This window comes from Chelonia mydas, chromosome 5 (genome assembly GCF_015237465.2).
Source record: "Chelonia mydas isolate rCheMyd1 chromosome 5, rCheMyd1.pri.v2, whole genome shotgun sequence".
Taxonomy (NCBI): domain Eukaryota; kingdom Metazoa; phylum Chordata; order Testudines; family Cheloniidae; genus Chelonia; species Chelonia mydas.
Genome location: NC_051245.2, coordinates 83308247 through 83336044, shown reverse-complemented (window position 1 = coordinate 83336044; position 27798 = coordinate 83308247). Strand labels below are relative to the sequence as shown.

Below are 27798 nucleotides of genomic sequence, written 5' to 3'. Positions count from 1 at the left end.
ATGAATAATTGAGGAACCTTCATGTTTAATATCAGATGAATGTTTTATTTAGTTGTTTTGGGTGGAGTGGGTGGGGTGGAGGATTGCTTATGGAGAATAATTAAATAAACTGGATTCCACCCACTCCATTCCCTTCTGAAGAAAAAATAATCTCCCAGTGAAGTTGCTTGGGAAATATTGATTCAAGCAGAGAAACTTAATAACTAATGACTATGGGATATGCCCTCCAAAGTCCTGCAGAGGTTTCTGGAGCAAACAAGCAGCCTTAACTCTGCCCTGTAATGACACGAGGGGGAAAAATGAAAAAAATCAAATGTGTCTTTAAATATCTGTTTCATATAATCTGGGACTACAAACACTATTATTCATTACTGATAATTGTATGTTCACGGTATTGGATTGCTCTAGGGCAGAATTAAGGTTGTTTGGCTGCTCCATGTTTGGATTTCTTTTAAATTTAATCTTAACTCGGAATTCCCTGGCTTTATGATGCTTTGTTTTTGGATAATACAACATTCCTGTAATGCATGTTACCCTAAATTAGAGATATGTACTCACAGCTTTAACTCCATCATAATACAGTTTGTCTCTGACAATTAAGTGATTGCTTATGCCAAGAGCACATAACTCTAGTGCCCTGGCTGCCCATGATATCCAAGGTGTTGATTGTGATCTATCAAGCCTTAAAGTGGTTTGGAACCAGGCTGCTTTAGAGATCTTCATATGCCTTAATGCTTCAGAGCAAGTCTAGACTACAGCACTACATCAGCACAGCTGCACTGATGCAGCTGTGCCACTATGGCGCATCTGGGAGAGCACTTTCCCCTTGGCATAATTACTCCACCTCCATGAGAGGCAAAAACTGTCTCAGCGGGAGAGCATCTCCCATCAACATAGTGCCGGTGCGGACAGCACTTAGGTCGCTATAACTTGCCTTTCTCGGGCGGGTGTCTTTTTCACACCCCGGGGCGATGTAAGTTGCATCAACTTAAGCGGCAATGTAGACCAGGCCTTCAGTTGAGATCAACTCCTCTTTTTATCTGCCAAGACAAGATTCATTAACCTTGTAACCCCATCTTTGTTTTCTGTACTTTTGGACAGATGGCTCCGTGTGGACTGTGTGGCTTTTGGGAGGCTTTTGGTGGGTCTATGGATTTCACTTCTGTGGGGAGGAGTTTGTTATTTTTGGGGGGCTGGAGAGTGAGTTCCTTGTATGGCATGTGAATTATACTGTGAAGGGTGTCAAATTGATGTCAGGGTGACCAAAGCCTTGTGGGATGAGCATTTGGGGGATTTTATAAACTGAAAGAAGAGAAAAGTATCACTATCTGGATCTATCGCTTTCCTGCCACTCTATGATTAAAACCAATTGTTAAAACTAAAGAAATACTGACTGTTCAGTATCTGTTGCAGTTCCCAGATGAACTCAGTCATGGCTTAAGGTCTATGGCTCAAGCATTATGTTTTTTTTATAAACATCTCTGCAACGGAGAGCAGCTATGACCGCTAATTCCCATAATCCTGATGTCTGTCTGCAAATGGCAATGGGCCAGTGAGAATGAAGACCAGACTTTGGGCCAAATGACTTCAGCTTTATCAAAGCTTTTATTTAAACAAACTATGTCCAGAGGAGCATAGAGGGTGAAGTAGGAAGAGGCCACACAGCACTGCCTATCATGCCATGTCAAGAGTGCTGGGGTTTGTCAATAGCAGACCTTTTAACAAAGGAGGGCTGCCATTGGCCAGCAGTCACTATGACACTGACCAGGTATCTTCCCCCAACCTCCAGGGTCTTGCTCCATAATTGGTGCCTCTCATAATGGCTTAGTCCCTGTTTGAGAATAATCTAACTCTGATTATTAAAATTAGTCTGTCTATGTGGTTTACCATAGACATATAAAGGTATTGATACCTCCTCCAACAAGTAATAGCTTACCCATCTGTGGAAAGGTAGAAGAAAACTGTCTCACTGTAAAACTGTTCAACTCATACATGATACATTATAATTTCATATGAACTGATCCCTCATAGTTTATATAAAACAAGCAGGTGGGGAGAATGGGGCTCTGTGTTACTTATACGGTTTTGGGGTAAAATTTTCAAGAGCACTTCAGTGACTTGGGAACCTAAGTTCATTTTCAAAAGAGCCTTAGGCACACAGGAACCTAAATCTCATTGTCCTTCAGTGAGATGTAGGTTTGTGAGGCCTAGAATTTTAAAGGTATTAAGGCGCCTAACTCCCATTGAAAACAATCAGAGTTAGATGTCTAAATACCTTTAAAAATCTGGGCCCAAGGCCCAGATCTCAAAGGGATTTAGGCACTTCACTCAGTAGGGCACCTAAATCCCTTTGAGGGACTTGGCCAAAGTGTCTAAATCACTTTGGAAAATGGGATTTAAGGTCCTATGTTGTATTGATGGTTGTGAAAATGTTAACCTTTGCCTCTGACACCCAAAGCTGTGAGAGTGAGATCTTGTGTCAAGAATCAAAATTAAAATGCAGTTAAAATTTCTTTCTTTTGCCAAATCCATTCATTTAACATTTTGTATGCAGAGCATTTGAAGCATCAGTAAACCCCCTATGAATCTGAAAAGCAAATAGGACATGTAACCTGCATTAATTACATAAGACTATCATGGGACCCATTTTCCATTTGCAATTATTGCTGGCAAAATTAAAGGGGGGTTTTCTGGTTCCCTAAAATTATCAGTTTTTGTGTAATTATTTTCATTTGAAGAAAAACAAACAAAAGTATTACTATACACAGTTTAATATTTCTGAACTTGAGCGAGCAGCGAGAAAATGCTCTCATGTAGAGAGAAGTGGATACTACTGTGGATTTGTGATGTGTGAGGCACTTTTATATCTTTTCTTTTTGATTGAAGGTGTATTAAATCAAATTAAACCAAAAAAGGCAGATCTTGCTTTCTGGCTATCCTGTGCTGCAGTACTCTGGTGGTAGGGACAGCAACAGCATGGTAGAGTTCAGATCAGCCTTCTATTAAGTTAGGGATAGTTCAGAATCAAGACAGCTATCTTCATGGAACTTGTGGACATCACTCCCCTGCGTAGGATTAACAAGTCCCTTTGTAGACCTCTGACAGTGCTTTGGCATGAATCTCAAACAGGGAAAGTAATGGAGGAAGGCATAGCGAGAATAGAGGAGAGTGAAAGGGTGGGCAAGAGAGTCAGTGTAGCAGAGATAGAGGGAGGGCAGATTGTTGGCAGTTGTTAATATAAATCGTAAGAAACCTAGAAACTTACTCAATGCTGATGGTTTGATGGTGGATTAATTCTGGATTTGTAGTCTTACTGCATCACATTCTGCCTTCAGGTGAGCTTCTGATGATTGTGGGAGATATACGCAGTGGTATGTTATTAAAGTTCACCTTTCAAAGTAGTTTGGCTGGGGCCAATTACTGAATACCAAAAGGCAGACAGGTAAGAATGCATACAATGGAATCTAAGAGCAGAAAAACAAAGTAATTTTCATGTATCAATACATTCTGCATGTCCTCATATCCCCTGCTGTTAAGGTAGAGGGATTGTGCTGCACATTTATGGTGTTCAGATGCCATCCAAATAATGCAACTGAGAAGGACAGAAAACTGCCAGTCCAACCTAACATGATCAGGATGGGTCAAATTATCCTCTCAATGCCAAAATAATCCCATTGACTTTAATGGGGAAACAGAGGAAAGTGTGGCCTGATGTATTTTAAAATATCCATTGAGGATGTATTTGCCAGATATATGAATCCATTCTTACACAGTCTTGTTAGAAAGAGGTGGGCAAGGATTGAGAGCTATAAAAGACCAAAGAGATGTGTAGCCAAGAATTTTTAGCAATAATATTACTCTTAAAATCACGGCTTAGTGACTACTTCTAATTTCAAACTACTAACTAGCCATATCCAAAATGCAGAAACTGAGACATTTTGTAGGTCACAGTGTGGGATTTATGGTCTCATTTGTGACTGATATTTGTCAAATATTTTACTTTTATAAATAATTCTTAGGTACCATGAAAGAAGTGTAGGGCCAGAAGGGACCTTGAAAGGTCATCTCGTCCAGCCCCCTGCACTGTGGCAGGACCAAGCAAACCTAGACCATCCCTGACAGGTGTTTGTCCAACCTGATTTTTAAAAACCTCCAATGATGGGGATTCCACAACCTCCCTTGGAAGCCTATTCCACAACTTAACTACCCTTATAATTAGAATTTTTTTCCTAATATATACCCAAAATCTCTTTTCTGCAGATTAAGCCCATTACTTCTTATCCTAACTTCAGTGGACATGGAAAACAATTGATCACCACCCTCTTTATAACAGCCCTTACTATATTTGAAGACTGTTATCAGGTCCTTCCTCAATCTCCTTTTCTCAAGACTAACCATGCCCAGTTTTTTAAAACCTTTCCTCATAAGTCAGGTTTTCTAAAACTTTTATCATTTTTGTTGCTGTCCTCTGGATTCTCTGTAATTTGTCCACATCTTTCTGAAAGTGTGGTGCCCAGAACTGGACACAGTTCTCCAGCTGAGGTCTTATTGAGGCCAAATAGAGTGGGACAATTACCTCCCGTGTCTTACGTATGACAGCATTGTTAATACACCCCCTCCCAGAATCATATTACCCTTTTTTGCAACTGCATCACATAGATTCATAGATTCCAAGGCAGAAGGGACCATTGTGATTATCTAGCCTGATCTTCTGTATAACACAGGCCATAGTATTTCTCCAAATTTATCCCTAGAGCACATTTTTTAGAAAAACATCCAATCTTGATTGATGTTTGATGACTGATGCTTGATGGAGAATTTACTACAACACTTGGTAAATTGTTCCAGTGGTTAATTACCTTCACTGTCAAAATTTTTACACCTTATTTCTAGTTTGAATTTGTCTAACTTCAACTTCCAGCCATTGGATTGTGTTATACCTCTCTTTGATAGATTGAAGAACCCATTATTAAATATTTGTTCCCCATGTAGATATTTATAGATTGTAATCAAGTCACCCCTTAACCTTCTCTTTGTTAAGTTAAATTGATTGATCTCTTTGAGTCTATCACTATAAGGCATGTTTTCTAATCCTTTAATCATTCTTCTAGCTCTTCTCTGAACACTCTCCAATTTATCAACATCCTTCTTGAATTGTGGGCACCAGAATGGACATTGTATTCCAGGGGCAGTCACATCAGTGCCAAATATAGAGGTAAAGTAACTTCTCTACTCCTACTCAAGGTTCCCCTATTTATTCATCCCAGGATTGCATTAGCTCTTTTTGCCACAGTGTCGCATTGGGAGCTCATGATTCCCCAAATCTTTTTCAGAGTCTCTGCTTCCCAGGATAGAGTCCCTCATTCTGTAAGTATGGCCTATGCTCTTTTATTCCTAGATGAATACATTTACTTTTAGTTGTATTAAAACATACACTGTTTGCGTGGTTACTAGGACAGCGGTTGTTTGGTTGGGCCCTGTCTAAAATAGGTCATCTTTAAAAACATGTTAGCTAACTCATTTAAATTAATATGTTTTTAAACACTAGGGTAGACAGGCAGGAGTGGCAGAGGCTTCCTAAAAGTGGAGGGAGCCACCAGCACCTGAACTGTGACCCCCACCCCCGCATGACCCATTTTTAAAAGTGATGAGGCCATGGCCGTGGCTCCCCCTTTTCTGGTAGACAGGGTTCAGCAACTTAAAAATGTGGGAGTCTAAGGTAACTATGACCAGCTAACATGTGTTAAAAGTGTTAAAGAGAACTGCTGTTCTCTTCACTAGTAGTGAAAACATGTTAATTAAAATGAGTTGACCAGCACATTTTTAAACACGACCAATTTTCCTAGTCAAGACATGCCCTTTCTGTAGTAGGATCCTGGTGAGTAAAACAAGAGGTGAATTATTTAGGAACTGTGCTGTTTAACATGATTGAAAATATGTCTGAAAGCTGGTGGATACTTGCAAGCTTAAATCCATAATACATTTTAAAATCCATAATACATTAAAAATATAAAAGAAACTTTTCCAGTTGCATTCTTTTACATGTTACTGATCACCACAATCATTTCTTTGTGTATCTCTGAAGACAGAGAGGCAACAGTCCCATCTGTATTTGTTTCAAATCAAATCAATTCCAAATTTTCCCAAATGAATCCCCAAATGGAAAGAAACCTGCTGTGGTTTCATTATATGAGAGCCAGGTCAGCTTACAAAAACATGGAAGGAAATTCTTCTTGCCAGGACTCCCTAGAAGGGGCTGTTGGTGCTTTCCATTAATTTTTTGCTTGCTCATAATGAAGCACATTGCAGTAAGTATTTGAAATGCATAAGGGATTTATATTCTTCTTTGCCATTTATTCCATAGTCCTCATCATACATAAAAACAGCTTTTGAGAGTTATTCAAACCTGTTAGTTCCCATCCAGCACTGAATCTAAGGCAAAGGGTAAATCTCTAACATCTGTGATTCATTGAGAGATCAAATTCCATAAATATTTAACACAAGCACATTCCCAGGAAGAAAGAGGCTCAGACGTAATTGCATTCTGTCTGAAATTTATTGTAGATTGGCATTTATGTAGACATTTGAATGCCTGAGTCCAGAGTTCAGATGAGAAGAGGCATTCTTCCAAACCACATTCCACACACCCTGCAAGAGGGCAAAATTTATCGCCCAAATAACAGAGTTTAAGACATGAAGACTATACCTACTATTGACTCAAACCTCCCCTTCTTTTGTATTAAAATGAAATCAAGTTCAAAGGTCCATGATTTTAAGGAGTTGTTTCTCTTTATATCTAAGTGTATAAAAATGATCACCAATTCCACAAACAAAAAGTCAGAATTTACAGTTCCCAGGGCAAGACTCTCTCCTGCACCAGAGCTCTGTGCAGATCATTGTGATAAACAACATGGTGCCACCATGTGCCTATTCAGTCATCTCTGCTATTCCAAGGGCAGGTTATGAAGTACACAGAACTGAAGTTGCAATTGTTATGCTGAGGAGAACTTTAAAATAACTCATGCTTAATTTTATTTATCTTTCACACCTTTTACACATGATGCCACATTTGCTAACTTCTGAATATATTTGTGTTTGAACAAGGCTTTGCTTCCTCACAGTCCATTTCCTCATCCTATCTGATCCTGCAGGGAAGTGAAGAGGGCTGGTTGGAAGGGATATCCACGTTAATGTAAATCACTCATATTTTGCCCAGAAAGGTTGTTCATTGCATGTAGCACCATGCATTTCTTCTGCAAAGGCTGAACAAGTTACCTTTATGGCAAGTTCACATCCCCAACAGTTTAAGGACCAGTAAACCAGATCCAAGAACTGAACAAAGGTCTCTCTCATATGGCAGTATGCAGCACTCACCACAGGGTACTAGGCCCGCCCCAGAATTGCAATATGCCTAATTCCAATTATTTTTATGGGGCTTCTTGTAATTGTGAAAGATATTCAGACCTACATGTTTATCATTGATTGTGATGGTTTGACTTTGTTTGTATCACTTTTTAAAATCTATGCTATGAGAACTAATGTAAGTTAATTTTTCATGTCATATTATCTTGAAAATTTCTATCACCTCAGCCAACTTGCAAACCAGTATATAAGTCATTTGCTCTAAATAGACCTGAAAACTCTCACCGGAACTGTCTTTGGCTTTTTTAGTACATAGTAGAAATCTAACAGGCCTATAGGAAACAACAGAAAGGAAATGAAACACTTTGTGACTTTCCAATTGTTTAGCACAAATAACAAAATAGACTGAGGGGAATAAAATCTTCAGACAGTTTTGGCTTTCAGATGAACAATTACGTTGGAACTACAGGTGAATTCAGCCCCCAGTATTCATACACTAACCAGAAGAAACTTTAGTGTAAGATGCATTTCAAATCTCTCATGAAATAAAGTCAAATCCTCATCTGGTGTAAATGGCTATAGCTTCCCTGAAATCAATTCAGCTACACTGATTTGCACTTGTTAGGATCTGGCTCATGGTGTCTATTTGTCTTGTCCTTTCTGGTCTAGATGCTAAACATGCTAATAAACAATAATAATTGAAACTACACTCTATCTCTCTCATTTATACCCTACTTATCATATTATTTTTTATTCAGCACTAGTTTTTCTATTAGATTAGCACCACAAACTCTTCAGGGCAAGAACTGCCTTACTATGTGTATATAGAATGTCTAACATGAAGGGGCTTTGCATTCAGTTAGAAGCATTCCAGAGCTTCAGCTACAGTACTAATGAATAAGGAAGATCCTAAACAAGAATGAAAGTTTGAACTGGAAAACCAACACAATTCCACAGAACCAGAATAGGTGCAGAGGATAGTGAACCATCTGGAAGGGAGAGAAAATCAAAAGACAATTCCCACCAGCAAAGCCTGCTGAGCTTTTTCTGTAAAAGAGTGTGCGAAAGGGACAGAAAACATAGGAAAAGATAGCTACAGAATCTCCTCCAAGCACCATGCTTTGAGGCACTCTACTGTCCACCAGACGTATAGAGAGAAAGACAGGTGTACATGCCAACTGGTAACCCTCTGCAGCACAGTCTCTTTCACCCCATTGTCAACCACCTAAGCCATCCAGTTCCCTCACATCTGTAGTACTCGCAAAAAAAAAAACAGGACTACTTGTAGCATCTTAGAGACTAACAAATTTATTAGAGCATAAGCTTTTGTGGGCTACAGCCCACTTCATCGGATGCACTGAATGGAACATAGTAAGAAGATATATATATACACAAACAGAGAAGGTGGAATTTGCCATACAAACTGTAAGAGGCTAATTAATTAAGATGAACTATTATCAGTAGGAGAAAAAAAACTTTTGTAGTGATAATCAAGATGGCCCATTTAGACAGTTGACAAGAAGGTGTGAGGATACTTAACATGGGGAAATAGATTCAATATGTGTAATGACCCAGCCACTCCCAGTCTCTATTCAAACCCAAGTTAATGGTATCTAGTTTGCATATTAATTCAAGCTCAGCAGTTTCTCCTTGGAGTCTGTTTTTGAAGCTTTTCTGGTCCAGAATTGCCACCCTTAAGTCTTTTACTGAGTGGCCAGAGAGGTTGAAGTGTTCTCCTACCGGTTTTTGAATGTTATGATTCCTGATGTCAGATTTGTGTCCATTTATTCTTTTGCGTAGAGACTGTCTGGTTTGGCCAACGTACATGGCAGAGGGGCATTGCTGGCACATGATGGCATATATCACATTGGTAGATGTGCAGGTGAATGAGCCCCTGATGGCGTGGCTAATGTGATCAGGTCCTATGATGGTGTTACTTGAATAAATATGTGGACAGAGTTGTCATCGGGCTTTGTTGCAAGGATAGGTTCCTGGGTTAATGTTTTTGTTGTGTGGTATGTGGTTGCTGGAGAGTATTTGCTTCAGGTTGGGGGGCTTTCTGTAAGCGAGGACTGGTCTGTCTCCCAAGATCTGTGAGAGTGAGGGATCATTTTTCAGGATAGGTTGCAGATCTTTGATGATGCGCTGGAGATGTTTTAGTTGGGGGCTGAAGGTGACAGCTAGTGGCGTTCTGTTGTTTTCTTTTTTGGGCCTGTCCTGTAGTAGATGACTTCTGGGTACTCTTCTGGCTCTGTCAATCTGTTTCTTCACTTCAGCAGGTGGGTATTGTAGTTTTAAGAATGCTTGATAGAGATCTTGTAGGTGTTTGTCTCTGTCAGAGGGATTGGAGCAAATGCGGTTGTATCGTAGAGCTTGGCTGTAGACAATGGTGTGTCCTGGATGGAAGCTGGAGGCATGTACGTAAGTATAGCGGTCAGTAGGTTTCCGGTATAGGATGGTGTTTATGTGACCATCGCTTATTAGCACAGTAGTGTCCAGGAAGTGGATCTCTTGTGTGGACTGGTCCAGGCTGAGGTTGATAGTGGGATGGAAATTGTTGAAATCAAGGTGGAATTCCTCAAGGGCCTCCTTCCCTTGGGTCCAGATGATGAAGATGTCATCAGTGTAATGCAAGTAGAGTAGGGGCGTTAGGGGACGAGAGCAAAGGAAGCGTTATTCTAAGTCAGCCATAAAAATGTTGGCATACTGTGGGGCCATGCAGGTACCCATAGCAGTGCCGCTGACTTGAAGGTATGTATTGTCCCCAAATGTGAAACAGTTGTGGGTGAGGACAAAGTCACAAAGTTCAGTCACCAGGTTTGCTGTGACATTATCGGGGATACTGTTCCTGATAACTTGTAGTCCATCTTTGTGTGGAATGTTGGTGTAGAGGGCTTCTACATCCATAGTGGCCAGGATGGTGTTTTCTGGAAGATCACCGATGGATTGTCGTTTCCTCAGGAAGTCAGTGGTGTCTGGAAGATAGCTAGGAGTGCTGGTAGTGTAGGACCTGAGGAGAGAGTCCACACAGCCAGACAATCCTGCTGTTAGGGTGCCAATGCCTGAGATGATGGGGCATTCAGGATTTCCAGGTTTATGGATATTGGGTAGCAAATAGAATACCCCTGGTTGGGGTTCTAGGCATGTGTCTGCACAGATCTGTTCCTGTGCTTTTTCAGGGAGTTTCTTGAGCAGAAGGCGTAGTCTCTGTTGGTAATCCTCAGTGGGATCAGAGGATAAGGGCCTGTAGAATGTGGAGTTAGAGAGCTGCCTAGCAGCCTCTTGTTCATATTCAAACTTATTCATGATGACGACAGCACCTCCTTTGTCAGCCTTTTTGATTATGATGTCAGAGTTGTTCCTGGTGCTGTTGATGGCATTGTGCTCAGCACGGCTGAGGTTATGGGGCAAGTGATGCTGCTTTTCCACAATTTCAGCCCATGCACATCGGCAGAAGCACTCTATGTAGAAGTCCAGTCTGTTGTTTCGACCTTCAGGAGGAGTCCACCCAGAATCCTTCTTTTTGTAGTGTTGGTAGAAAGGATTCTGTGGGTTAGTATGTTGTTCAGAGGTGTGTTGGAAATATTCTTTGAGTCGGAGACGTCGAAAGTAGGATTCTAGGTCACCACAGAACTGTATCATGTCCGTGAGCCTGGAGGGACCTGTTACTCAGATCATTCTTTTGAGTGATGGTCATTTGACAGATATTCCCTTGTGCATCTTGTAATTATTTCATGATACAGCTACAATTGTGCAGCTTACTGCCTCAGTCCTCCCTCCTCCCTCCTCAAATAGTTCTGTCCTCCCCATGGACACTCTTGTCCTCATTTTACATGCCGCAACAGCCCCATTAGGAGAACGGAGACATTGCATAGGATGGTTTTGAAAGGGAATGCTTTGGTAAAATGAAATTGAGTAGGGGAGGTACATTTTCCTAAATCTCCTGGAGGGAAAAATACTTATACCTGAAGTGTAAAGTGATCATACTCCTGCAGCTTCACAGCATCTACAGTTCAGCATTCACCTGAACAAAGGTTCAGGCTCATTTTCCTTTAAACAGCTGCTAAATGGATCTATCTGGAGCGGTGCCACATTAAACAGGAGCTTTTAAATCAGTGATCATTTCCTTTTCTTCAGCACTGCAGATCATTTTTGGTTTTCCATTCAAATACCATGAGAAACTTGATTCAAACAGAACCCATCTTAAGATACACCAAACAAGCATTGCCTACACATTACAGAGCTTTAACTGATATGATGAGGTCAAAAGTTTACCTGAATGTTCAAGAAATGAGCCTTTACAAACCTCTTATCACTGGGGGAATGTAGAAAGCTTTGCTGCTTGAGTGAACAATTAGCTAGTGGGGGAATAACAATTGTGATCATACAACTCAGCTTTTAAACTACAATAATGAAGGGTTTCGGGGCAGATAACATTAGGCAATTGTGTTGCCCCATCTCATATATGTCTGTCATTCATTATTATGCATCACTTTCCACTACTTCTCATATGGTATGTCCATCAAGTAAGACCTAAAAGAATCCATTGTAACTTTCCTGGGCAAAGGTCACAAGAGCTGACGGTGACAGATCCTAAGAAAAACAGTGTATTTTTCTTTTTTTTAAATAAAATATATGGTACAAATCTTCAGCTGATGTAAATCCATTGACGTGAATGATGCTAGAGTAAGGACCTACCTAAGTACATAGGCTTATATTTTTACCATGCTAGTTTGCTTTCACAGGAGCACGCACTGCTGCTAAATTCTTAGAGCACTGTTGAGACAGTGGGTTGCTTTTACAGTGTCATAAAAACAATGATCTCACATTTTTAGTGCTGTGCCTGAGTCAGGCAACAGTAGAGCAGTTAGAGGAGTGGGGCTTGGAGCCAGGAACTCCTAGTGCTGCACTCCACTCTTTGTTTGGAAAATCTAAATACCTGGTAGTTCAATCAATTTTAGCTTCCAAATAATTATGTAGCATTCAGAATTTCTTTGTTAGGCGGAAAGCTTTCATGAACAATTCTTTACTTTTATAAGATCTTTCAGAAAATGATTATAAAGGAGAAGTGGACAGGAAGATTTTGCACCATGTCAAACTGCTTTGAAATAACATTAGAGTTGTGACAAGAACCAACAAAGTCAGGAAACTCAAAGTTATGTTCATAGTGCTTGTTAGCTAACACTGATGTGAAGAAAGCAACTTTTGCTCTGATTTTTATGACTTATGCTGAAAAGACCATATAATAATCCAAGTTTCAACTCATAGCAAATTGTAAAACCCTGCAAAACCCTGAAAATTCAGATATGTAATATGAACACTGATGGAGTCTGGACTATAATGTAAAGAGGAGAGAATGTTTTTAATTTGAATCAGACTCATTCCATCCCTGCCCATGTGATATCCTTCTCTTCAAAATAGACTAGTTCCTGGCCACTTTCATTTTGTCTTCCTGGTCCAGTCACTCCTGGGAATAATATGAGAACAGGCTACGATACTATTTTGATGCCGGCCTGTCCATTAGCCAGTAGGAATACCACTGTATGAGGAAGGGAGATACAGAGAAGAGATGTACCAATAAAAACCAATATAGTGGCAGTATTTCATTAAAAAAAAATAACATTGACATTTGTAAAACTATGGCCAGAATTCCCATTTAACTAAATATCAGAAACACCAAACAGGGAGCTAAACAACACAGATCTTATAACATTTCCCCCTATGCATGAATGCACAGTGGAAGCTACTGAGGAGATTATATGTGAGTGGAAATGCTATTTTAGCAATATTATCACCTGCTCAGATTTCTTGGAAATCCACATGATCTTAAAGGAGCATGCACCAGAGAGTATCTTATCTCCTGCCTCAAGCTTACCCACCCCAGGCCTGTCCCTCCAAGATCCATGAAGTCCTGAATATGCAGAGTACTACTACTAATGCTAACATTTAGCTTCCATATAGAACTTTTCATCTATAACTTTCAAAGCATTTTACTATAGAAAACTCTTCTCCCCATTTTACAGGTAGAGAAACTGATGCACACAGAAACTAAGGTCACATCACAGGTCAGCGACAGAGCTAGCTGTAGAACCCAGGTCTCCTGATTCCAAATAGAAATGAAGGTGCATTTGTTGGGCTGGGGGAAAAGGGAAGAATGCTGTCTTGGCTATAATTTTGGTCCTTTCCAGGTCTCGAAACAGAGTGAACCTATAATTTGTACACTATAATCAAACCGGTTGGTGAAAAGGAAAACATATTGTGTTCTGTTTCTACAAAGAGAATTTGGAAATTAAACAAAAACCATATACACATTTCACTGCACAAAACTGGCATTCCAATACATCTAAGCAAATCTCCAAAGTACCCAAATACAAAGATCTGATGCAAATTGTTTTCCAGTGTAAGTTTGTGCTCCTTTGCAGGAGAAGGAGAACTGTATCTGGAGATCCACATGATATAATAATGTACATGCTGAAGCAAAAGAATGGGTATAACCATTTTCTTGCATCTGAAGAGGTAGGGTACTTACCCCCCTCTATGTGCATGTGTAGTTCCCACCAGTAAGGGTAGATAGGTGCATGAACTAAGGATTGAATATACAAAAAAGGGGTGCATTATTGATTTTATTGCTATTTCTGTTTCTTATGAAGGTGGTTCTGTTCTTTTGCTGCTCCTGCCACCCATGGTGTAAGCAAATGCTCAGTAGGAGTTGGTTGGACAAAGACGTGCCATGTGCAAGATCACCAAATACTACTGTTAGGGTTGCAATCCACACCTAAAACTCAAGCCAGAAGCACCAAGATTTACGAACCTTTCAGCAAGCCTGGGATGTGTTATTGAGGTCACCTGCGCCAATGTAAGAATTCAGTGAAACATGACTTAACTGAGTTGGAGCTTAGGGTTCCGCTGTTTGAGAGATTGCCTCTGTGTGTGTTTGTGTGTAGTAATGGGTAATTACAACAGCTGAGGTCATCTGAGCTACTTCAGCCAGCAATATTTTCCTGATGTAAATGTGAGAGAGCTGGTGGCAAGGTATTTTCAGTGAGGGACCCTTTGCTTTGGCTTTTAATTTCTTCCCTGGTCCACCTGAATCTAAATATGATGGACAGCTGACTGGGAGATAAACATAAAATGTTTGGATTTTAAAACATACTTTTGGTATGTTTTACAGTATTTTGTTTTAGATAAACTGTAATAGAAAATATCTTTCTTTGTACTGTCTCTTTCTCTCTCTGTCTCTCCAGGGCCCTCTCTGGCCAAGAAAAGAAACTAAGGAAATCACCTTGTAATTGTACCAGTTCTATGGCTACATGGGCTACGTGACTATCAGTGAAGAGACAACTGAAGAGTTTTTCTGTTCCAAAACCACAGATCTCTACATTTAAGCTCAGTTAAGCCTCGACTGGGCTTTTTAGACACAGCCTGGAGCAAGGGGTGGGATATAAATTACACTACGCCAAAAGACATTGTGCCCAGAGACATACAATTTCCTCCCTTCTTCCCCTTTGCTTGGGGTAAGGAGCAATAACTTGCTATTTGTTTATGCCAGCAACATATAACACCACCCTTCACACTGGTCAGTGCATGCGGAGGTTGTCAATCTACTCTTTCCCCACTTAACCCCAACTTACTTTTCCCTTCATGCCTGACCCACACAACCCTCCAAGCAGGCCAGTGCTTAATTTATAATGAAAGAGACCCCAGGGCTCAAGCAATTAGGTGCCAGGGCTCAAGCAATTATATTACACTCATAACTGATGCAGCAAGCCCAGAGGTGCTGGAGCTATGAACTACCACGCCTAGAGGTGCCCGGGCTCAGCCCTGGCATATATTAAGCGCTGAGCCAGGCCAACAGGGCCACACGTTGAGGGCAAATTCTGCACCTGCCCGAGGCTTGCAGGGCTGGACCTGCTGTGGGGTCACAACTGGCCCATGGGGCCAGGTACCTGCCCCAGGGTTTGTTCGAGTCTCGCACAGAGACCCGGGGGAATTTAACCAGGGCATGGGGTGGCTAATGTGCAGGAGACCCCAGCCAGGGAGGCCTTCGAAGCCATAGCCAGAAATCACCCAGCCTCCAGGGGCTCAGGGCGGGGCTTTTCCACACCCACGTGTGAGTTTCCTGTTGACTAACAGCCGGCCTCGCTCGGTCACATGATGTCTCCAGGCCCTCTCCCTACACGGCAGCTGGCAGAGATGAGCCAATCAAGTGACCTTGGAGGCTGGGCGAGCTCTACTGCGAGCTGTGCCCCTCAGGGAGAGGCAGGAGCAACAGCTGGGCACTGCAGAGAGGGGCTACTGCTTTCCGCAAGTGGAGACTGAGGGTAAGGGGGGAGGCTGCCCGTGGGTACGGGGCCAGGACTCAAGCTGTTCAGTGGGCGGCTGAACCTTTAAATTGTAACACCCTTGCTCTCCTTGATTAGTACCTTACCCCATAAGAAGAAAAGGAGTACTTGTGGCACCTTAGAGACTAACCAGTTTATTTGAGCATGAGCTTTCGTGAGCTACAGCTCACTTCATCGGATGCATAGCATATCGTGGAAACTGCAGAAGACATTATATACACACAGAGACCATGAAACAAAACTTCCTCCCACCCCACTCCCCCGCTGGCAACAGCTTATCTAAAGTGATCATCAAGTAGAGCCATTTCCAGCACAAATCCAGGTTTTCTCACCCTTCCCCCCCCCCCCCCCCAACACACATACAAACTCACTCTCCTGCTGGCAACAGCCCATCCCCCTTTGAAACCCCTCTTTATAATGCGCATGATAATCAAGGTGGGTCACCTCCAGCACTAATCCAGGTTTTCTCATTGGTTTCAATGGCACTAGTTAGGGAGTACATTGTTACTAAATGTGACTAAGGACATCAGAACCTGGCCCACAGTATAAGCGGTGTGTTATTTACATGTATTTTTTATCATTACATTTTGGCATTCATTTTTCTATAAAATAACAAACATTGCCTAAGTGCTTAGATGTTTTAAAAGATTGATGCACTGAATTGGCAGAAGTTGCTTCACATGAGCATCTTGTTTCTGTGTAATGACAATAAAGAATGTCATGTGTTATGGGAAGAATTTCTCTCTTATACAAAGAAAAACAGATGTGCAAGGGCTCTGGACATGAGTTCACTTAGGAAGTTGTGTAGCAGATCAGGGGGCTGTTTTTTGTACAGTGTGTTGGGGTAAAAGTTGGGAAACTGAGTCACAAATCCAGCCAATTTAGGCTTTATCAATTTTGCCTTTATTTGTACAATTTCAGACAGTATTATTTGTCAGCTATAATGTCTGGACATACATTTAGGCCACACAAATAATAACAGACAAGACAGAATTGGTAAACGGCCCAAGTTACCATATTCCAAGGCATCTGGAAGTCCTCCTATACTTCTTGATGGTTGTTGTCTCCCCTGATCTCTTTGTCTGATCTTCAATTCCATCCTTCAGTTTCTGGTCTGGTGTTTCTCCAATTTAGGCCCACATTAACTTTGATCTTTTATTCATTTCTACATTGCAGATTACTTAATTTTTGTCCAACTGGATTTTAACTCATCAACCTTTGGGTTTTAGGTAACCCATACATTAGGAATGGGCAAGATTCAGTTATCCAACTTCTGCATTTTGTCTGCTGATTTTGCAGTTTCGGTGTCATGTTGTTTTTTTGTGTCATCCTGCCCTGGGTCTTCTCAGTAAAAAAGGATTCTTGTTACAGATTTGTTTATTTTCACCCCTAAACTTCCAGGAAACCATTATCTCTGTTCTATCTGCAATAACATCACTTCAAGCAGATTAGCAATTCTACATAAAAGAAAAATTGGCAAAACCACACTTATGCCAGCAAGACCTTGATCTAAGTGTTACCTCGTCTGTACTCATTCACTATCCATAATTAAAAATATAGATATCAAATCTCTTAATTTTACCATTAACAATTCTTCATTTTATATTTCAGAGCTATAAATCAGTATATGTTATCCCCTTCTACTCTTTAATCTGTTAGAAAGTGAAGGAGAGTTATGAAAACCATGATGATTCTTTAATGTCAACACTTCTTAGCTTCTGTAAACATGGGTTTTTTGTTCAAAGTCCAGTTTTGTTTGTGAATCACTACAAAAAACTTCATTATACATTTTCCTGTGAATGCATTTTGAGAGTGTGTCTCAGTTTTAGGACCTTGATATTTAGTTGTTTTTAATTGTACTCCAACAGGTGCTTGTTTTGTGTTACTCATGTATGATTTTGAATCAGTATTTTAAAAATCAATAAAGATGCCTACTTTTCAAAGCCGCTGAGCACCCACAACTCCCATTAACTTCACTGAGAATTAGAAAGGCTCAATAGCTCTGAAAATCAGGCCTATACACTTAAAAAATGTCTTCCTTGATTTTGTTTTTCCTTCTCCTTCCTGTTTCCCTTCCTTCACTCACTTTTTCTTCCTTACACTGTGATTTGGCATAGGAACCACTCCACACAATGTGTCTGTTGGTGCTGCTGAGGAATCAGCAGTAACATATGGTCCTTCAGTCCATGTTAGTACCCATCTCAAAGGCAAATTTCTGGGTGCCTGACAGTCTAGTCTAACCCCGATCGTAAATCATTCTGCTCTAAAGAATGAATGAATTCTAAAGAATTACTCTGAAAAACTGAAGTAAATTCCATATTTACTGTCTCAGTGGCTCAAAATCCAGAGCTCAATCATTTAAGGTTCTGAGCACCCTGAACTCTCAATGACTTCAATGAGAGCTGAGAATGCTCAGCACCTCAAAGGATTGAGCCCCATATTTGCTCAAGTTACAAACAAAGGTATCTCCCCCCACCCTCCGACAACTATCACTAAAATCTTGACCTAGGATCGGAAAGTCAAGCTGTGACCTTTCTGGCTCATGATCATCACTAGTAACTTTATCCCAGCTGAAGATTACCCAGGGTGTAATTGAGTTGTACATCTATCGTAACTGTTATCTGGATCACGGTTAATAAGCCCTGAAGAGCACAGCCTAAATTTCAGTTCCCAGGGTAAGCTTGCAATGATGTCAGCTAGGAAAAAAAAACATGCTACTTATAAACTGAACAAATTTGTTATGGAGTCACTGAGACACAATAAACATAGACCCTAGGATGCCATTGTTACAGCAGAATGTTTCAAAGTATAATGGCAGTAATTTAATACTGTGCTTGCTGGTTTAAACATCATGAGGAAAACATGCTTGTTTAATATTTCAATAAAACATTCATTGTTTAAATATTGCAATACCTTTAATCATTTGTTATGTCAGTATGAAAACAGGAAGGAAACTCTGGTTTCTTGCACTGTGCTTCCTCACTAGCACTAAAGGTTGTCCATTTTTAGCATGAGGGCTTCAACTAACACTGGGCTCAAGAAATCGCTTGTAACTAAAGAGTGCTTTTCCAATATGGTTCCTGGTTGTTTATATAGAGAAGTGCTTCTTACCACTTGAACTTTCAGGCTACTGAGCTGAACAAAATGGGCCATATCACCTGGTGTAAATCAATGGAGCTTCAGTTAATGAACACTTCAATGAAGCTATGCCAATTTACACCAGGTGAGGATCTGGTCCTATTTTTATTCTGGGGAAAGAAGTCATGCTTAACTATAATTGTGATGAAATAAAGCAACTGACTTATATAAACATATATTGTGGGATTTCCCCAGAGATCAGGTTTTGGGGAAAATATTAGAAACAAACACATTAATAACAAGAGTCTATCCCATCCATACAGTATGAGAAGTGAATCAAAAGCAAATCCTGGAATCCAAATCCCTTTGAATGTTAGAGGACTCCACTCACACACAGACTCCAAAGTGAGAGCTCCTAAGGCACTTACCATGCTCCCTTCCCATCTCAGAGCCACATGGAACAGGACAGAGTCTTTACCCCCAGAGGCAAAATGTAGGGATATGACAAGAATTCAGTGACAATGGGCTGCTGTGGGAGAAATGAAAATGAGAGAAAGGGGAAAAGAAAAGCTAAACATTAAATAGATGAGACTTTCTAGAATTTGTATTTATATTGTTCAACCACAGAACCACACACAAGAAACCTGAATAACCATGTGATGTCTCATTGTACCCTCATCTTTCCCTCTCCATTCCCTTCCCTTTGTTTGTTGCATTACTTTTTGCCTCAGGTCTGCTGTGACTGCTGTAAGGTCTTCATGACATCAACTATCACTTAGTATACGTATTATGGAACCTGGCCAGGCTGGCCAGTAAAAGTTGGAAAGGAGGCTGTGAGTGAGAAAAAACATCTTGAACAAAGACTGTGTCCAAAAGATGTGTGTTTCCTCTTTCATTTGCTAGTAACCATCTCTACCTTTATCCCTTTTACTTGGTGTCACTTAATCCATGTTCTTTTGTCAGTAAACTTGTTTTGCTTTCATTGAATCATCAGTGCTGTGTAAATTCACTAAAGTGTGTACTTCTAGTATGCTTACAGGTTGGAGTGTTTTACCATTTCTGTGAGGGTCCAGTGGGAGGAACTGGTCTCTGTAGCAGGATGATTTGGGGGACAATCTGGGGCTGGAAGGGTACTAAGTTTAGTCTACAAGGCGTAACTAGCCTGGGCAAAGCCATGGTGAGGGTTCTGGGCTGCTGGCAGTCATTTGGGAGTCAGAGCTCTGGACCAAAACTGCACAGCCACAAGATATCCAGAGTTACAAGGCAAACAGTGAACAAACCCCTTACTGGCCTGGGTGAACCCCAAAATGTCACAATGTGTTTGTACAGTACATAGTACAATGGGGTCTCTACCCTGATTTGACTCTGTGAGTGTTACTAATAATAATAAATACAAAATGCCTGTCTTCTCTAAGAGCACTGAAGGGAAGGGCCGCCGGCACCCTATGCCCCTCCCCAATGCACCTCTGCAGAAGCAGCCATACTTGGGCATAGCTAAGTATGGAACTGAGGTAGACAAGTACATATTATGCATATCCTTGAAATGTCAGTACATTCACACAGAATAATAAAAAGGATAACAGAAGCCACAAAAGTCACATGATCTTGCATTTAGCTTTTAAGATAATAGCAGCCTGGCTTGAACATCCTAAATAACAATCTGAAGCACCAGTAATGGCAAAAGATGTAACTGTCATTGAATACTCTATATACAGATTGCTCTAAGAGTAATATCAAAACTTAGATCACTAAAGCAACATTCATATTTTTAAAGTTCTCTAAATCAAAGATATTTATTTCTTTAGAAATCACTAAATAAATACATTCATTGAAAATACATAGTCAGAATGTGAGCTGCTATTATTAATGTTAGCGTTAAGTGGATTTTTTTAAATAAATATGTAGGATTTTGTGGACCTAGGCTGCAATCCTACATTATTTGCACACTAAAAGATCTCAGGTGAATTTAATGGGAATTTGGGGTATACAGGAATGGAGTTTGGGAGCTCCTGCAAGTAAACTATCAAAATTAATCGCTTTGTGAAAGAAAAAAATAACACAAAATTTTACAGCAAATGAAGGCTGGCCAGAAGACAGTAAAATTGTGCAAGTGCAAAATAATTGGATACAGATGACAAATGTTAAGGGCTAATCATTTCTGCAATTTGCAAAACGTTCCTTTCTTAAACCTAACCTGTGACAAAAGTTGTTTGGGGCCTCATTGCCTCACTATATTAACCAAATTTATTTTGGTTGTCACACTTTAGGATCCAAAAGAAGTCCTTCATTGAAGCTTTCTGAATTAAACCATGTTGCAGACAGTGTAACATTAAAAGCAAACTGCGGACAATAAGTATAGGCGACATGTTAGAAAAGCATATATGCCACAATAATTCATTATTTAGACAAAACAATGCCTATTATTTATAGTTAAGATTTAAAAGAATAAAATCATTAGCAATGAAAAGTAGTAGAGCACTAAAATATTATTTAATATAGTTTGGTCAGTTTCATTCTATTTTGAATTATAATTTTAAAATGACATTATTACTGTTTTGGGTTTAGACTGTTAGGAGTAAAGCCCTGCAGCTGGGCCTGTTAAGTCTTCCTGACAGCCTAATGCTGCCTGACGGACCGCCCTTCCCGATTGGCTGAGGAAAGCTATCAGGATGGTTCTTAAGCCCATCTGCAGCAGTAGTTTGCTCAATCCATGTGTCCAAAGATTCTCTACCTCTCTGTGCTTGTCTCTCTTACCAAGCCCTGCTCCTCCACTGCTCCAGCCTAGACCCTGCCTGCACCCAGCGGGTTCCAGTCCTGCCCCAGCCTTGCTCCAGCCTTCCCTGACTCCTGGTAATCTGGTTCTGACCTTTGGCTCTGATTCCTATCTTGATCTTTGGCATTTGGACTCTGACTAGTAGGTCCGACCACCTACAACCTGTCCCCTGTCATAGACAAGGCTAACCTACTTAAAATTTTTGAGAACACCTCATGTGCACTGAAAAGTCAGTCAAGAACAAAGACCTATATAATCAATAGATGAAAAGAATCAATGTCAAAACTTTAGAAGCATTTGATTGAATAATGTTAGTCTGAGGAAAATATAACTGAGACGCTATTAAGATGCTGATGGTATGAATTTTTAATGTTGGTAGAAGAAAATGAAAAATATGTCAGCATGCCCTAAACAGACTGTGGAAAGAAGGAGCTGTTAATGGATTTAAGGAGGACAGCCTCATATGTGATACATTAGACATAACTAATGTGTGGGGAGGTTAACTGGTATCATTAGTCAGCAAGAGCTGTTCTATCTATCATAGAATGTTACTATAAATGTCATCTGAGGATAATTTCATATTAACTACAAACCAGGGCCCCAATTCAGGAAAGCATGTAAGCACTTGTTTAAGCATGTGCTGAAGTCTCATTTCCTTCAAAGGGATCTAAGCATATGCTTAAGTGCTTTGCTGAACAGAGATGCTTTCCTGAATTGTAGCCAAAAGACACCTGAAATGAATGCAAGGAGTTCCACTGACTCCAGTGAACATTTTATCGGTCTCTGTATACTCATCCCATTGAAGTCAATGGAAGTTTTGCCGTCATGTATATTGTATATAATAAATATTACAGGAAAAACAAAGTAAGGAATGATTTAGAGAGTTTTAAAAAAATGCATTGGGACTATTTTTGTATCCCACTCCATATAAAATCAGGATCCTACGGTACTATGAGTCCGAGTGTTCAGGGCTCAGGGGAATGCAACAGAAACCTCTAAAAATGACCTGAAATAGCTTTTCTGAATATTCAAATGTCCCCAGTATAAAGTCCAAAATCTCAGGAATTTCCTGATCTAAAAGTGAATGCTGGCTCCTATTGGGAAGCTGGGAATGACCACTAAATGGGAGAAAGCACCTGTTTCTAATCCTCCAAGGTCCTGAGATCAGTTTAAATTTGTGGTCTGCTTATATAGCAAACCTGCTATTGGTGCCAATGAGAGTTTTACACTGGCAACAAGCCAGTGTAATTCTGAGGAGTGAGACTAAGCCCTGGTCTACACTGCAGGGGTTAGGTTGAATTTAGCCGTGTTACGTCGATTTTAAAATGAATGCATCCACACAACCAACCCTGTTCTGTTGACCTAAAGGGCTTGTCATAAATATAAAGGGAAGGGTAACCACCTTTCTGTATACAGAACTATAAAATCCCTCCTGGCCAGAGGCAAACCCCTTTCACCTGTAAAGTGTTAAGAAGCTAGGATAACCTTGCTGGCACCTGACCAAAATGACCAATGAGGAGACAAGTTACTTTCAAAGCTGGAAGGGGTAGGGGGGACAAAGGGTCTGTCTGTCTGTGTGATGCTTTTGCCCGGAACAGAACAGGAATCGCGTATTAGAACTTGTTAGTAAGTAATCTAGCTAGAAATGCATTAGATTTCCTTTTGTTTAAATGACTGGTAAATAAGCTGTGCTGGAATGTATATTCCTGGTTTTGTCTCTTTTTGTAACTTAAGGTTTTGCTTAGAGAGATTCTCTGTGTTTTGAATCTGATTACCCTGTAAGGTATTTACCATCCTGATTTTACAGAGGTGATTCTTTTACTTTTTCTTTAATTAAAATTCTTCTTTTAAGATCCTGATTGCTTTTTCATTGTTCTTAAGATCCAATGGTTTGGGTCTGTGTTCACCTATGCAAATTGGTGAGGATTTTTATCAAGCCTTCCCCAGGAAAGGGGGTGTAGGGCTTGGGGGGATATTTTGGGGGGAAGACATCTCCAAGTGGTCTCTTTCCCTGTTCTTTGTTTAACATGCTTGGTGGTGGCAGCACAGGGTCCAAGGACAAGGCAAAGTTTGTACCTTGGGGAAGTTTTTAACCTAAGCTGGTAAGAAAAAGCTTAGGGGGTCTTTCATGCAGGTCCTCACATCTGTACCCTAGAGTTCAGAGTGGGGAAGGAACCTTGACAGGGCTCTAAAATCAACTTCTGTAATCCTCCCTGGCGAGGGAAGTAGGGCTAAAATCAACCTTGCTGGGTTGAATTTGGGGTAGTCCAGACGCAATTCGACTGTATTGGCCTCCAGGAGCTATCCCAGAGTGCTCCAATGTGACCACTCTGGACAGCACTTTGGACTCGGATGCACTAGCCAGGTACACAGGAAAAACCCCGGGAAATTTTGAATTTCATTTCCTGTTTGGTCAGCATGGCGAGCTCAGCAGAACAGATGACCACGCAGTCCCCACAGAATTGCAAACGAGCTCGAGCATGGAACAAAAGGGAGACACTGGATCTGATTGCTGTATGGGGAGAAGAATCTGTGCAAGCCGAACTCCGATCAAAAAGAAGAAATGCTAATATATATGCCCAAATCACACAAGGCATGGTGGAGAGAGGCTACAACAGGGACACACAGCAGTGCCGTGTGAAAGTTAAGGAGCTCAGGCAAGCCTACCAAAAGACAAAGGAGGCAAACGGTTGCGCCGGGTCAGAGCCTCATACATGTCGCTTCTATGATCAACTGCATGGCATTCTAGGGGGGGACCCTACCACTACCCCACCACTGTCCGTGGACACCTGCAAGGGGGGAGTCTCATGCAACAGGGAGGACGATTTTGTGGATGAGGAAGAGGAGGAGAAGGAGGAGGAGAATGTGCAGCAGGCAAGCAGTAAATCTGTTCTCCCCGGCAGCCAGGACCTTTTCATCACCCTTGAGCCAATACCCTCCCAAGGTGAGATCCCCAACCCTGAAGCTGGAGAAGGCACCTCTGGTGAGTGCACATTTGTAACTACAGTACAGGGTTTAAAAGCAATAGTGTTTAATGTTTGATTTGCCCTGAAGATTTGGGATGCATTCGCGGCCAATACAGCTACTGGAAAAGTCTGTTAACGTGTCTGGGGATGGAGCGGGAATCCTCCAGGGACATCTCCATGAAGCTCTCCTGGAGGTGCTCTGAAAGCCTTTGCAGAAGGTTTCTGGGGAGGGCTGCCTTATTTCACCCTCCACTGTAGGACACTTTACCTTGCCAGCAAGTTGTCTGGAATCACTGAAGCACAAAGCATGGCAGTGAATGGTCCTGGGTTTTGGTCACATTCAAGCAACATTCGGTCTATATCTTTCTGTGTTAGCCTCAGGAGAGTGATATCATTCATGGTCACCTGGTTGAAATAGGGAAATTTTTGTAAGGGAACAGTAAAAGGACCCCATTCATGCTGGGCTGTTTGCACTTGGCTAAAAGGAATCATCCTAGAGAATAGCCACACGGTGAGGTGGAAGGAGGTGTGTGCTGCATATTCACCCAAAAACCGCAGCCCCTCCTTTTAAATGTGAAACCCAACTGGCATTGCTTGCTATGGGAAAGGAGGGTGCTGCAGTTTGAAACCATTCCCACATGTTATGAAGGCGTAAGAAGCCAACCCCACATACCATTTGGCTGCCTGGAAACTGAATTCTGTTGCCCAGCTGCGTGTGATGTGTCACCATACTGGCAGGCACTCAATATAAAAGGCAAAATGTGACCTTGTACCTAAAGCACATGTGCTGTCTGCTGTGATTGCTTGATTCACTTGATTGAATTGCTTGATTCACTGTGAAAGAGTATCACTCTTGTTCTCAGAAATGTATCATCTTAAATTTTACTCTCCCTTTTTATCTCCCCCCAGGTGCAAATGTTTCTATGCTCCCCCTATCATCTCCATCCCTGAGGTTATCACAGATTAGAAGGCAAAAAAAACGCACTTGCAATGACATGTTTTCCGAGCTCATGCAGTTCTCCCACACTGATAGGGCACAGCTTAATGCATGGAGGCATTCAATGGCAGAGGCCAAGGAAGCATTAAGTGACTGCGATGAGCAGAGTCAGGAGGCGATGCTGAGGCTAGTGGGGGAGCAAACTGACATGATGAGGCATCTGGTGGAGCTGCTGGAAAGACATCAAGAGCACAGACCCCTGCTGCTTCCATTGTATAACCTCCTGCTCTCCTCCCCAAGTTCCATATCCTCCTCACCCAGATGCCCAAGAATGCGTTGGGCGAGGGAGGGAAGAGGCTCTGGGCACCCAGTCACTCCACTCCAGAGGATGGCCCAAGCAACAGAAAGCTGTCATTCAAACAGTTTTGATTTGTAGTGTGGCTACAATAAGCAATGTACCTTGTCCTTCCCTCCTCCCCCACCCCACCCGGGCTACCTTGTCAGTTATCTCACTTTTTTTTTAATTAATAGAGAAAAATGCATGTTTTCAAAACAACGGTTACTTTATTTCCTATTCCAGCTGTGATCAAAGGGGGAAGGGAGGTTGGCTTACAGGGAATTAAAATCAACAAAGGGGGTAGGTTTGCAGCAAGGAGAAACACACACAACTGTCATACCATAGCCTGGCCAGTCATGAAACTGGTTTTCAAAGCCTCTCTGATGTACAGCATGCCTAGCTGTGCTCTTCTAATTGCCCTGGTGTCTGACTGCTCAAAATCGTCCGCCAGGCAATTTGCCTCAACATCCCACCCCACCATAAACATCTCCCCTTACTCTCACAGATATTATGGAGCACACAGCAAGCAGCAATAACAATGGGAATACTGGTTGCGCTGAGGTCTAACCTAGTCAGCAAACAGCGCCAGCAAGCTTTTAACTGTCCAAAGGCACATTCTACCTCCATTCTACAATTGCTCAGCCTACAGTTGAGCTGCTCCTTACTACTGTCCAGGCTGCCTGTGTACAGCTTCATGAGCCATGGGAGCAAGGAGTAGGCTGGGTCCTCAAGGATAACTATTGGCATTTCAACATCCCCAATGGTAATTTTCTGGTCTGGGAAGTAAGTCCCTTCTTGCAGCTGCTTGAACAGCCCAGAGTTCCTAAAGATGCGAGTGTCATGCACCTTTCCCAACCATCCCACGTTGATGCACCAGTGCTTGCAGCACCATTGAGAAGTACCCCTCGCCGTTTATGTACTGGTTGGCAAGGTGGTCCAGTGCCAAGATAGGGATATGCATTCCATCTATCCCCCCATCACAGTTAGGGAACCCCATTGCAGCAAAGCCATCCAGTATGACCTGCATATTTCCCAGAGTCACTACCCTTGATAACAGAATGTCAGTGATTGCACTGGCTACTTGGATCACAGCAGTCCCCACAGTAGATTTGCCCACTCCAAATTGATTCCAAACTAACAGGTAGCAGTCAGGCGTTGTAAGCTTCCACAGGGCTATCGCCACTCATGTCTCAACTGTCAGGGCAGCTCTCACCTTGGTATTCCTGTGCTTCAGGGCGGGGAAAGCAACTCACAAAATTCAAGGAAAGTGAAATTATGCATGCAAAAGTTTTGCAGCCACAGTGAATCATCCCATACTTGCAACACTGTGTGGCCCCACCAGTCTGTGTTTGTTTGCCGGGCCCAGAATCGGCATTCCACTGTATCAGCCAGCCCCACTGCCACCATGATGTCCTAATTGCCACAGCCCGTGCTTTCAGGAACATCTGTGTCCATGTCCTCCTCACAATTGTCCTCATATTGGCTTCTCTTAGCCTGGTTCTGCACATGCTGCAGGATAATGCGCAAGGTGTTTACAATGCTCACAACAGCAGAGGTGAGCTGAGTGGGCTCCATGCTTGCCATGCTACTGTGTCTGCACAGGTAATCTAAGACAAAAGGCATGAAACGATTGTCTGCCATTGCTTTAACGGAGGGAGGGAGGGGAGACTGACGACATGTACCCAAAACCACCCACGACAATGCTTTTGCCCATCAGGCATTGGGAGCTTAACCCAGAATTCCAATTGGTAGCGGAGACTGTGGGATAGCTACCCACAGTGCACCGCTCCGTGAGTCGATGCTAGCCACGGTATTGAGGACTTAATGCACTTAGTGGGAACATACACAATCGACTGTATACAATCAATTTCTAAAGATCGACGTCTATAAAATTGACCTAATTTCATTGTGTAGACATACCTTAAAAGTATACCAGGAGAAAGAGAAAACATTTCTCTGGCAGATTGGTTTTTTTTGTTGTTGTTTTTTTTTTTAATGGGGAG

At 41.6% G+C, this 27798-nt stretch overlaps 1 long non-coding RNA gene across 2 annotated transcripts in view; it reads left to right on the top strand.

The window, feature by feature from the left end:
• Positions 1–15834, top strand: part of LOC119566667 — a 31033-nt gene extending 15199 nt beyond the window's left edge. The window contains exons 3-7 of one of the 2 annotated variants that reach the window (XR_006290992.1): positions 3336–3442; positions 5112–5215; positions 5334–5367; positions 14013–14218; positions 14607–15834. This is a non-coding gene — a long non-coding RNA (uncharacterized LOC119566667). The remainder of the gene's footprint in view (positions 1–3335; positions 3443–5111; positions 5216–5333; positions 5368–14012; positions 14219–14606) is intronic. The other variant, XR_006290993.1, reaches the window with a different exon arrangement.
• Positions 15835–27798: the final 11964 nt, after the last annotated feature.